General features: G+C 41.5%; 1 protein-coding gene across 1 annotated transcript in view; it reads right to left on the bottom strand.

Moving 5' to 3' along the window:
* Positions 1-239: 239 nt before the first annotated feature.
* tm2d1 (TM2 domain containing 1) overlaps positions 240-12,763 on the bottom strand; it is a 95,888-nt gene continuing 83,364 nt past the window's right edge. The window contains exon 7 of the mRNA XM_068037189.1: positions 240-555. The gene's annotated coding sequence lies outside the window, so the exon portion shown is untranslated. The remainder of the gene's footprint in view (positions 556-12,763) is intronic.

Here is a 12,763-nt window from a genome sequence, read left to right as displayed (position 1 = left end):
ATTGAGCCAAAGTTGACAGCTGTAATCGTAATCTAATTCATTTCAGAATATTAATGAGCTACAGAACACAGAGCAATATTGCACACAGATCACTTCAAGAGTATTTGTTAAAATTTTGTAGAAATCAACGTTATGAAATACAGTGATGATTGGGAAATATTTGGGCACCCTAAATGTGGCAAAGCAATTAAGTACATCAGTTCACATGTGGAAATAGTATGTAGCCATCATGAACAGAATGCTTTCAAGCATATTTATACAATTTAAAAAAATACAACTTTTCAGAAAGATATATGTAGGCTACACATGCATATTGATTTAGTCACAGTGTCGCCAGTTTGACCCAGCTATTTACAAAAGCCACACTGATGGTTGCCAGGTGTTCAACAGAAAGGCAGCTGTTTAACTCCTGGATAAAATGTTCGAGTCTGTTGTTTGCCATATCCACACCAATCACAGTTCTCAAATCTCCACTCGATCAAGTTGTCCAAAGTTCTTGCCTCTGCCATCCTTGCAATGTTCATGTTGTGCCTCTGTTTTCTTGATAGACTGGTTCTGTGAATTAAAAAATGGACAATGTTTGTCTCTATGCCAGTTTAAAAATCAAAGATATCAGATTCAATCCAGTCAACAAAAGCCAAACAGCTGGCAAAACATAGCTGTTGAATCAGATTTGAACAGGGCAAATAAATGTACTAAGTTAATTGTTATGACCAGGTGTGAAGAAGTCTGGGGGTCCCCTCTCAGCCTTTGCCTGGTTTAACCGTAACAGGGTTTAACTTTTTAAAACACCGTGTTTTTAGCTTCCTGTCAGCGAATCCTTGTTCACTGCTCCAATTGTAAGGCATAGAAATCAATTCAGACAGGTTTTCCGAGATTTTTAAACAAGAAAGGTAAAAGTTTATTAATCTTAAACTCCGACTACGAATATGCAACGCGACCACGCCAGCATGCATACGTGATAAACGCACATGCAGATAGAGACAGAAAAAGTAGAAAAAAGTAGAAAATAAAGGGAAAAAGTTTGAGGCAACAGATGGGTTTCTATTTTACTGTCCTTTGAGTTTGCTGTGAAGTCTTTGGTTGCCAGTCAGACTTGCAATTCGGTGGGCCCAGTGCACGCTTAAACTTGTTTCGATGTCGGAGTCTTTTCTCTCTTGAGGTTTACATGTCTTCCGTGGCTTGGGAGAAAGCGAGAGACAGCAAGGGAGGCTTCCTTGCTCCTGGATCCAGTTCAAACAGCCTTCTGCCTGTGGCACAATTCAAAATACCCTAGGTTGCCCAGGTTAGTCATGCAACCAGCTGATCTGACCACTTCGGTTTGTGGATTCTGCCGTCTTAGCAGTCATCCTGAAATGCCTGGTGATCACAGCCCATTTTGGGTTAAGTAGACCAAGGAATAGTCCTTTGTCTCTCCAAGCACTGTCTGTTAGCATGCAAATGTTTTTCCAGCCAAGTGTCTGTTTTTTTTTAAACAAGTCCTTTCTTCACTCCAGCAACAGTTTAAAATCAATGTTCATATGACAAAATTAATATGCTGCATTCTTGGCAGGTGGGGGGCTGCATGACATAATGCACACAATGATAAAACTCAACAGCTAAACTCTGGTTTGAAAAAAACAAGATAGAGAGGGGGAAAAATGAATACACCAAGTATGCATCATTGTCCATTCTGAAGTGCTTAGAAATTAACATATCTAAACACACACGTTGGCTGCATTCCACTCAGTGGTCCTAATGAGATTCCAGTGTCATGCATATTTGGAAGAGAAGGTTTAGCACAATGCAGTGTTAGCACTGTAAATCATATGCATCGACTTCCTGCAATAGATCACACACCAGGCTACAGTAAAGCATCAGTTACTAAGAGGCTTTGCTCCCCACTGAAGCCCTTGTTTCCATCTCTATTGTTGGGCCGGAAATTGTCAGGAAGTCACATAATTACATTGACGCATCAACAGTCCTTGCCATTATTAATTCAAAAAATAGACTAGGAACTTAATGAGTAAAAGAGATATCCCATGAGTTCGATTCTCATCAAATTGCTGGACAATATGTACCACACTGCTGCTGGAATGCCAAAGCAGATAAAAATACCTTCTTGTTATGAGGTTCTTCGTTGAATTTAATTGTGATATGTAATTGCTCGATTTTTGATATTATACGAATTATTCTCGCCACAGCCATTTAGGGCTTGTAACTAATATCATAGAGGACTCTGGTAATGTTGTGATTTATGGCTCTGACTTGACACACAACTTTGGAGGCTCAGAAAGGGAACAATGAAGCTGTGGCGTCTCACCCAGGCAGCTAGTGAATTGTTCCTAGAAGTTTAGTATCTTTTTCAACTATCATGACAGTATTTTTGTGCCAGTCCTACCATCCACACACCTGTTACTGTTAGATGGCAATAATTTTCAGCACACAAAGCTATAGACAATCTGCACAGGATCACTCATTCCAATGCAAATTAGATTGATTTATTTCCAAAAATAACATTTTGCAATACACTATGAGTAATTTGAGGCATTATGTTCCAGAAAGCCAGTTGGTGAAGGACAGTACTAGAGCCAATCTTTACTCAGTGTAACATTTATTTAGAGAGGGAAACATTATAGGTATAAACCTCCAAACTCAACCACGCCACAGTTTCACTAAGTGTCTTTTTATAAGTGCTCAAGTGAAACCTCAATTAATGCCATCCACCTGCACACAATTGATATACAATTAACAACATCACGTGGCAAATGTGACATGCTTGAGAGGGAAAGGTGACTTTGGACCCAACGTTCCCAAAAGTTCTCCAACGCGTCTGCTCTGCTCTAGGCTAACTGATGGAGATTGATTGCAATGATTAGTCAACAACTCCATTATTATTGTATCATATGACTCCCAGAATGGTAAAAAGTGAACTAGGTGGACCTTGGACATAGCAATTTCTATGTTTATATGAAAACTGTGCAATTGTGCAACGAGCAGGTGTTCCACAGTTCCTGATCATGATGGATGATTCTTTACTTATAGAAATTTCCATAGAATGGTTACAGCACAGAAAGAGGCCATTCTGCTCATCGTGACTGTGCCAGCTCTCTGCAAGAGCAACTCACCTAAACCCATTCCCCTGCCTTTTCCCCATAGCCCTGTAAATTTTTTCTCTTCAGATAATTATCCAGTTCTCTTTTGAAGGCCTTGATTGAATCTGTCTCCACCACACTCTCAGGCAGTGCATTCCAGATCCTAACCACTTGCTGTGTAAAAAAGTTTTACCTGATGTCGCTGTTGCATCTTTTGCCAATCACCTTAAATCAGTGTCCTCTGGTTCTGGATCCTTTGGCCAATCGGTACAGTTTCTCCCTATCTACACCGTCCAGACCCTCATGATTTTGAACACCTCTATCAAATCTTCTCTTAATTTTCTCTTCTCCAACCTATCCACATAACTGAAGTTCCTCATCCCTGGAACCATTCTCGTGAATCTTTTCTGCACCCTCTCTAATACCCTTAATATTATGGGTCAAGAATGTTTTTACATTTCACACACCTACCCTGTCACACTAACTTTTCCAGGACCAATACAGTAATTCCTAAACACAACTGTGTTACAATGTCCTCTACTGCTTGTTCTTATTAATTTTTCTCAAATAGTCTTTGTCTCATTTCTATATCTTTCCCTCTCTTTATTCTTCTTTCTAATTCACCCTATTTCCTACTCTGTGTATCTTTCACTTTCATCAGTTAAGGAGATAGAACATTGGGCACTATGTTTTAGTGACATCAGCATCACTGTGATTTGTCAGATCGATGTTCCAGCAATTTGTGATGCAAATATAGTGTGATGTCAATGGCCTGTGCAAAATGTCTGCCACCAAACCCACCACGCAGCCATTTCTGGCCTTTTATTCTGTTGCCTCACAGCAGTAGTTTGAAACTTACACTATGCTGCACTACCTACTGTAAGGTTCCGATAACATATTCCAGTCCATATCTTAGATACTCCCCTCTTCCTTTTCGTCCCCCTACCAAAGCCCCTTGGACAGACCTCAGTTTGAGCACACTGTTTTAAAAGAATATACAGATACCAAAAGCATGAAGTTTGCTACCTGATATCCAAAATACTTATGATAGTTAATTAAAAGGACGTAGTTCATGGAAATGTTGACAAATCTTTGCTTCCAAATACATGATATGTAAATCATTTCAAAAATCACTGTGCCTTGCATACATCATCATCTTGAGAACACTAATAAAAAAGAAAAATACTGTAGATGCTGGAAATCTGAAGTTAAAACATAAAATAGTGGAAATACTCAGCAGGTCTGGCTGCATCTGTGGAAAGAGAAACAGAGTTAAAGGCAGAATTTTACGCCACCCCAACGAGCCGGATGGGGTTGTGGGGGGGGCATAAAATGGAGCGGAAGATTTTCCCGCCCCACCGCCTTTACGTAGGGCAGAGGGTGCGAAAAATGGCCCGCCCGCCCGCCCCAGGCCAATCAAGGCCCTTAAGTGGCCACTTTAGGGCCTTTGCCCACCTCCATGCAGATTTTACGCATGGCGAGCAGGCGCCCTGGAGCCGGTAAAAGCCGCCTGTGTAAACCAGGCGGCTGCGATGGTCCTAGGTTGGGGGGGCCATGCTCCTCGGGCACAGGGTGCCCGATGGAGGGCCGCCCCTGCTACCCCAACCACCCCCAGCACTCAACACGCCCCCTTCCCCCCAACCGACACCCTTGCCTCGCCGGGGTCTGACCAATTGCCCCCAGTGAGGCATACAAAACCTGCCTGCCTTCCCAGCTCCATGTCTTTGGCTGGGCTGCAGTCCCAGCAGTGCCACTGCTTCCGGTAGCGCTGCTGGGACCAAGAACTGCCGGCCTGCAGCTCAATGAGGCGGGACGTCCTCCCTCAAGCAGATGGAAATAAAGGCCTGCTACCTGAACCGGACCTGACAAGATGTGTCGGGTGCGGGTCGGGTCGGGTCACTCTTCCGGGTCCGGCAGTCGGGCCGGGCCAAATTGGACACACCCAATCACCACCTCAGGTAAGTGACTTTAATGTTAATTTACTTTTTGCACTTTAAAGGTGGTTTTGCTACAGTTATTTTAAGCTTGTGCAGGTAAGGAACAAAGTGAAAAACGGAAGGTAAGTTAACTGATGGTCGGGCGCAGGAAAAAATGGAAGGACTCGGGCTGGGTCGGGGTTGGATGGGGTTCTGCCGGGCTCAGGTCGGGTCTCATTTGCATTAGGTGGAAGTCCCGTCTCGGAACAATCAAAGCCTGGGGACCCGTAAAATGCGGGTCGGCTCCCCAGGCGAGGTGGAAATGGGTTTGCCATTGACATTTCAGTCAGTGGCCGGCTCCCGTCCACCCAACGTGAAATCCCGGCCAACATTTCTGAAAAAGAGCAAAAGCAGCTGTTTATTATTCTGCAATTCACATCTCCTCTGGACATATCTTTTGTCTCTTTTACTTGTCCCATTATTATTCCCTTTGGCTTTGCCCCACCAACTCTTTTGTCATTTAATGTCTCCTGTCTTCCACCCTATCAGAAACCTTCCCTTTTGTTCTTTTTCACCCTCCCCCCATTTGACTTACTTAAAACCTATTAGATTTCTAACTTTTCCCAGTTCTGATGAAGGGGTCATCAACCTGCAACATAAACTCTTTCTCTCTTCACAGATACTGCCAGAACTGTTGAGTATTTCCAGCAATTTCTGTTTTTCTCATCAAGAACCTTGTTTAGGTTTTCACCCTCAAAATTAAACTTCTCAAGTAATTCTTTGATCTAACAGCCAGTGTTTGCAAAGTGGCCAAGGTTGGGAACCAGGTGCTCCAGGATACTTAACGTTTAGAAGAGATAGGCAAAATGGAAAAGTGTGAGGAGGGGGAGGGGGTAGACCTGGTAATAAAAGAATGGGATAAAGAGAGAAAGAACCAATTAGGGAACAGGTTATTTTGGATCTAGTATTGTGCAATGAGAAAGGGTTAATTAATAACCTTGTAATAAAGGGGCCTTGAGGGAGGAGTGGTTATAATATGATAGAATTTTATATTGAGTTTGAAGGGAATTTAGTTAAGTCCAAAACTAGCATCTTAAATCTAAACAAAGCAAAACTACCTAGGTATGAGGGGCAAGTTGGCTAAGGTAGATTGGGAAACTGCATTAAAAACTAGGATGGTAGACAAACAATGACTAGCAGTTAAAAAATTAACACATAATTTGCAACAAATATACATTCCTGAAAGGCACAAAGCCCACACAGGAAAAGTAGTCAAACATGGCTAGCAAGAGGAGTTAAAGATAGTATAAGATCAAAAGAGGTGGTTTATAATGTTGCCGGAGGATTTTAGAATTCAGCAAAGGAGGACCAAGAAATTGATTAGGAAAGAGAAAAGAGAATGAGTCCAGTAGCAAGAGACATAAAAACAGATTGTAAATATTTCTATAGGTATGTAAATAGTAAGAGATTAGTGAAAGTAAACATGGGCCCATTAGGAGAGATATTTGAAATTATAATTGGGATTAGGGAAATGGCAGGGACATTAAACAAATACTTGGTATCTGTCTTCATAGTAGAAGACACAAAAAATTTTCTGGAAATTACAGGGATCTAAGATTTGGTGAGAATGAGGAACGTAAAGAAATCAGCATAAGAAATAGTACTGGAGAAATTTATGGGTAGTAAGTGGCAACAAATCCCCTGCACCTGACAACCTGCATCCTAGGGTTTTAAAAGAGGTTAGTTGCAGAGATAATGGATGCATGAGTTTTGACCTTCCAGAATTCCTTAGATTCTAGAACAGCTCTCAAGGATTGGAAGATAGCAAACAAAGCCCCGCGATTTAAGAAAGGAGAAAGAAAGAAAATGGGGAACTAAAGGCCAGTTAGCCTATCAGTAGTAGGCAAAATACTTGAATTTAGTAACAGGGATCTGGTAACACAGCACTTAGAAAATCATAATATGACTAAGCAGAGTCAACATGGATTAATGAAAGAGAAATCATGTTTGGGAAACCATGTTTGACAAATCGGTTAAAAGAATGCTTTGAGAATGTAACAAGTAACATGGATAAAGGGGAACCAGTGGACGCAATGTATTTGGATTTTCAAAAAGCATTTCATAAGATGTCACACAAGGTTATTACACAAAATTAGGGCTCATGGGATTGGAGGCAATATATTAGCATGGATTGAGGATTGGTTAATGGTCAGCAAACAGAGTAGGAATCGGGGGACATTTTCAGGTTGGAAGACTGTAACTAACAGGGTAGAGCAAAGAGCAGTACTTGAGCCTCAGCTATTTACAATCTATATTAATGACTTAGATAAGGGGACTGACATATCGAAGTTTGAAAACAATACAAAGTTAGGTGGGAAAGCAAACGGTGAGGAGGACGCAAAGAGGCTGCAGAGGGATATGGACAGGTTGGGTGAGTGGGCAAGAACATGGCAAAGTGTGAAGTTATCAAATTTAGGGAAAAAAACAGAATATATTTTGAATGGTGAGAGACTGGGAAATGTTTGCATTTAGAGGGACCTGGGTGTCCTTGTACATGAATTACAAGAATTTAACATGCAGGTATGGCAAGCAATTAGGAAGACATATTGTGCATTAGCTTTTGTTACAAGGGGATTGAAGTTATTACACTAAATCAATCTTATTACAATTATACAGGACATTGGTGAGGCCACACCTGGATTACTGCGTGCAGTTTTGGTCTGCTGACCCAAGGAAGACATAAATGCAACCAAGGTTCACTAGACTGGTTCCTGGAATGAGCAGATTGTCCAATGACGAAAGATGGTGTGGACTAGGCATATATTCCCCTCGAGTTTAGAAGAATGACAGTTGATCTTATTGAAACATATAAAATTCTGAGGGGCTTGACAGGGTAGATGCTGAGAAAATGGTTCCCCTGTCTGGGGATTCTAAAACATGGGGTCATAGTCTCAGAATAAGGGTCGACCATTTAGGACTGAGATGGGAAGAGATTTCTTCAAAGGGTTGTAAATTTTTGGAATTCTCTATCCTAGAGAGCTCTGGATGTTCAGTCGTCAAGTACATTCAAGACTGAAGTTGACAGACTTTTGGGTACTAAGGGAATTAAGGGATAATACGGGAGTTGAGTAAGGTGATCAGCCACAATCTTGTTGAATGGTGGAGCAGGCTTAAAGGGCCAATGACCTGCTCCTACTTTTTAATGTTCTTAATTTTGAGGAAGACAACGTCTCTTCGAAAACAAAGTAAATAAACTATTTTAGTGAAAAGACCTTTTCCTACCATTATCATTTTTGAAATCGACTTCAAACAGCTCTGATGTCATTAAAGCAACATCATAATCTACTTCATAAAAATATATATTTTTTTTAAAAAATGCTCAGCTAGCTCTGGAAAATGAGACACAATGCTTATGCCAGGCCAGCCAAAGACAGCGAACGGTCCTAAGTCAACTAATATAGAGCAGACGCAGAGTACTGCTCACTCTACACAAACAATTAAACCTAAACTCAGAACATCACCTCTAATACACCAATTCTGTCTCCTATATCAGCTATCCTGAGGGGCAACAATTTGACACTAAGTTAGAAACAGCTTTATATTGTGCAGTTGTGACCACTGGAGGAAAAAGGGTAAGCGTAGAGGGGAGCAAGCATGCTTATTGTAGTGCCAAATGGTGCTGAACAGTGGACAACGATAAGCCTCATATATAAAATAGAATCATACAATGAAGGAGGAAGCCATCTGGCCCATTGTGTCTGTTCTTTGAAAGAGCTGTTGAATTTAGTCACACACCCTAGCCTTTCCCCTTAACTTTGCAAATTAGGCTGCTTCCAGTACATGTTCAATTGTCTTTGAAAAGTTACGATGGAATCTGATACCACAAACTTTCAGGTAGTGCGTTCCAGATCTTAACAACCCTTTGTGTGAAGAAATTCCTCACTTCTCCTCCATTTACTTTGCTAATTGTTTTAAATCTATGACCTCTGGTTAACGTGTATAGATAACATATATACATAATTTTTTTTACTATGTGCTGAGACTAACCATGCTCAACTAACATAGAAACCAGCAGTCATCTAATTCCCCCAAAATTTAACTAAATGAAATAAAACTAAGGAATCACCAAGTTGCTAAAACATGGGTCTGCTGCTAAGAAATTCTAAGGACAAACACTTCAGTAGTACTCTTTTTTAATTTAATAAAATCAGAATTGAAAGCATATGATTAGTCATTGAAGGGGAACACCTTTTCTTGGTGTGTGGGGGTAGAGATTTAAAGCAAATTTACTACAAGGCCCCAGTATCAAAAGAACATTTTCAAAGAAAAGCAGCAAACACGTTTCCTTCCGGAGGGAAGATAGGTCCATCGTTGGCTGTCATTGGCTTAATCAAGGATTAACACCCTTCCTTGTCCTAGACTCAAAGGCTGGCATTTGTACAGACTCACTACCAATGAAGATTTGAGTTCTGACTGATATTTAGCTTTTCAGTTACATTCCTGCACTGGGACTGATATCAATTTGTGGTCAATGTGGTCAAGCCATTTGGAAACAGACCAATTTGGTTCCATGAGGATATTTTTGGGCCAAATTGAATGGGTAACTTTTCTTTCAGGAAGACCATGTTTTAAAGACAAAAAAAATCTGCTCTCGGGGAAGGGGGTTTGCATTAAGTATTCCATACTAAAAGCACTCACGACAATGAATTACACCATCTTAAATTTCAGACTTAGTCAAAATTGAAAATTAATTTTATACATGGAAATGAGCATATTTTAAATAATCTATAAAACGAGAGAAAAGTACAAGTAATGTTAATTTTTTAACATTGAAACATTCTTGTTTCGGGGCAATGCCTGATTAGGAATGTAATTGTCAGTTATGGCTCAGTAGCAATACTCACATCTCTGAATCAAAGGTTCTGGGTTCAAGTCCCACTCTAGTGCATTACTGAGAAGCGCTGCACTGCTGGAGGTGCTATCTTTTAGATAAAAAGTTAAACCAAGGACCCATCTTCCCCCTCAGATGTACATAAAAATTCCATTGCACCATTCCACTATTAAAAGAAAATCAGGGACTTCTCCCAGCGTCCTGGCCAAAAATCTATTGAGCAATGACGATCTAAAACAGATAATCTGGTGATTTACTTCACTATTTGTGGGAGCTTGCTATGCATAAACTGGTTGCCACGTTTTCTACATTACACCAATAACAATACTTCAAAAGTACTTCATTAGCTGTAAAGCAGGCTGTGATGCCCTGAGGTCATGGGCAGGGACTATACAAATGCAAGGTTGTCTTTCAATTAATATTTCATGAGTTCTGCAGAATTGCCTGCTTACAACTGAGTGAATAGCTGCTTTAGAATGAACTTCAGATCCATGTTTATTTATTTCTATGTAAAGTTGTCACCTATACTTGCATGAGTTTATGGTTCTAACTTTCATATTAAAACAATGGGATTTCATACTTTGTAATTCAATTATACTACTTCACAAGTTGAACATTTTATTAATAATACAAATATAAAGTTTCAGCATACAGGATGAGCCATTCAGTAACTGTACTGCAGCAAGACTAGCTGCTCCAGAAGAAAACATCATGTTCACTCCAGTATGGTGGTAGTATTATATGAATGAATTGCAGCTAAAGTGAAAATTCAGGACTGTATGTACAAGTTAATTTCACTGACGAGCAAATGTGCATTGGAGGCTCGAGTTTCTGATGGGCATTATTTAATGTTGGTATTAACTCATTTGCGGCTGCCTGCAATGAATTTGGCCTAACCATCAACCTCAAGAAAACGAACATCATGGGGCAGGATGTCAGAAATGCTCCATCCATCAATATTGGCGACCACGCTCTGGAAGTGGTTCAAGAGTTCACCTACCTAGGCTCAACTATCACCAGTAACCTGTCTCTAGATGCAGAAATCAACAAGCGCATGGGAAAGGCTTCCACTGCTATGTCCAGACTGGCCAAGAGAGTGTGGGAAAATGGCGCACTGACACGGAACACAAAAGTCCGAGTGTATCAGGCCTGTGTCCTCAGTACCCTGCTCAATGGCAGCGAGGCCTGGACAACGTATGTCAGCCAAGAGCAACGTCTCAATTCATTCCATCTTCGCTGCCTCCGGAGAATACTTGGCATCAGGTGGCAGGACCGTATCTCCAACACAGAAGTCCTCGAGGCGGCCAACATCCCCAGCTTATACACACTACTGAGTCAGCGGCGCTTGAGATGGCTTGGCCATGTGAGCCGCATGGAAGATGGCAGGATCCCCAAAGACACATTGTACAGCGAGCTCGCCACTGGTATCAGACCCACCGGCCGTCCATGTCTCCGCTTTAAAGACGTCTGCAAACGCGACATGAAATCCTGTGACATTGATCACAAGTCGTGGGAGTCAGTTGCCAGCGTTCGCCAGAGCTGGCGGGCAGCCATAAAGACGGGGCTAAAGTGTGTCGAGTCGAAGAGACTTAGTAGTTGGCAGGAAAAAAGACAGAGGCGCAAGGGGAGAGCCAACTGTGTAACAGCCCCGACAAACAAATTTCTCTGCAGCACCTGTGGAAGAGCCTGTCACTCTAGAATTGGCCTTTATAGCCACTCCAGGCGCTGCTTCACAAACCACTGACCACCTCCAGGCGCTTATCCATTGTCTCTCGAGATAAGGAGGCCAAAGAAGAAACTCATTTAAAATAAAAGGGTAATGGTGGCGTTAAAATAAAGTTCATCAGATTATCCACTGGTGTATGTTAAGATCTGTTTAAATCTTGGATAACCGGAGCACTAAAAGGAAATGTTAGGTAAGCAAACTATTGCATGGATCTTATGTGCAAGGTTAAACGCTGATAATACTCTTTGTACCGAAACATTACAAGTCAATAGTATTCTAGACATATTGATTTAAATTTTACATTAATCGTGCCTGAGCACCTGCCTGTTTCAGCCGTAGACTCTACTTAATATGTAAATTGGAGTCCTATGATATACATAGCACCCCAATTGACAACTTAGGCTGGAATTGGTTGGACAGTACATGGTGCAGACTCTGACCAGTTCTCATGATTGTTGAACTGAAGAAACCCTGGAAAGGAAAGATTCAACCAGAAGTGCTCCTCCATGCCTCACAAAAATGCTATGGGTGGTGGACATTCTGGGCTTGTCCCTCTTGGCCTTGCCCTCCCACCTCAGTGCCTATCTGCAGCTGTCACTGTGTTTCACCCAGCCATAATCCTGTGACTTAAAACAAGCAAGCTGCCTTGGAAAGCCCATTTGGCATCCAAGCTCCCAAGACCGATTCAAATGAGCCCCAGGCCTCTATCTTTGGCTATAGATTTCAGATCTGATAAAGATTTAATTTCATTAACTACAAAGTTATGAGTAGCATGGACAGTGTGGATAGTCAGAAGCTTTTTCCCAGGGTGAAACAGTCAGTTACTAGGGGACATAGGTTTAAGGTGTGAATGCAAAATTTAGAGAGGATTTATTTATTTTTTATTTAGAGATACAGCACTGAAACAGGCCCTTCGGCCCACCGAGTCTGTGCCGACCATCAACCACCCATTTATACTAATCCTACATTAATCCCATATTCCTACCACATCTCCAACTTCCCTCAATTCCCCTACCTATACTAGGGGCAATTTATAATGGCCAATTTACCTATCAAGTCTTTGGCTGAGAGAGGAAACCGGAGCACCCGGCGAAAACCCACGCGGTCACAGGGAGAACTTGCCAACTCCGCACAGGCAGTACCCAGAATTGAACCC

The sequence above is a fragment of the Heterodontus francisci genome, chromosome 8, assembly GCF_036365525.1.
Source record: "Heterodontus francisci isolate sHetFra1 chromosome 8, sHetFra1.hap1, whole genome shotgun sequence".
NCBI classification, from domain to species: Eukaryota; Metazoa; Chordata; class Chondrichthyes; order Heterodontiformes; family Heterodontidae; genus Heterodontus; species Heterodontus francisci.
This window is presented reverse-complemented; position numbering and strand designations above follow the sequence as displayed.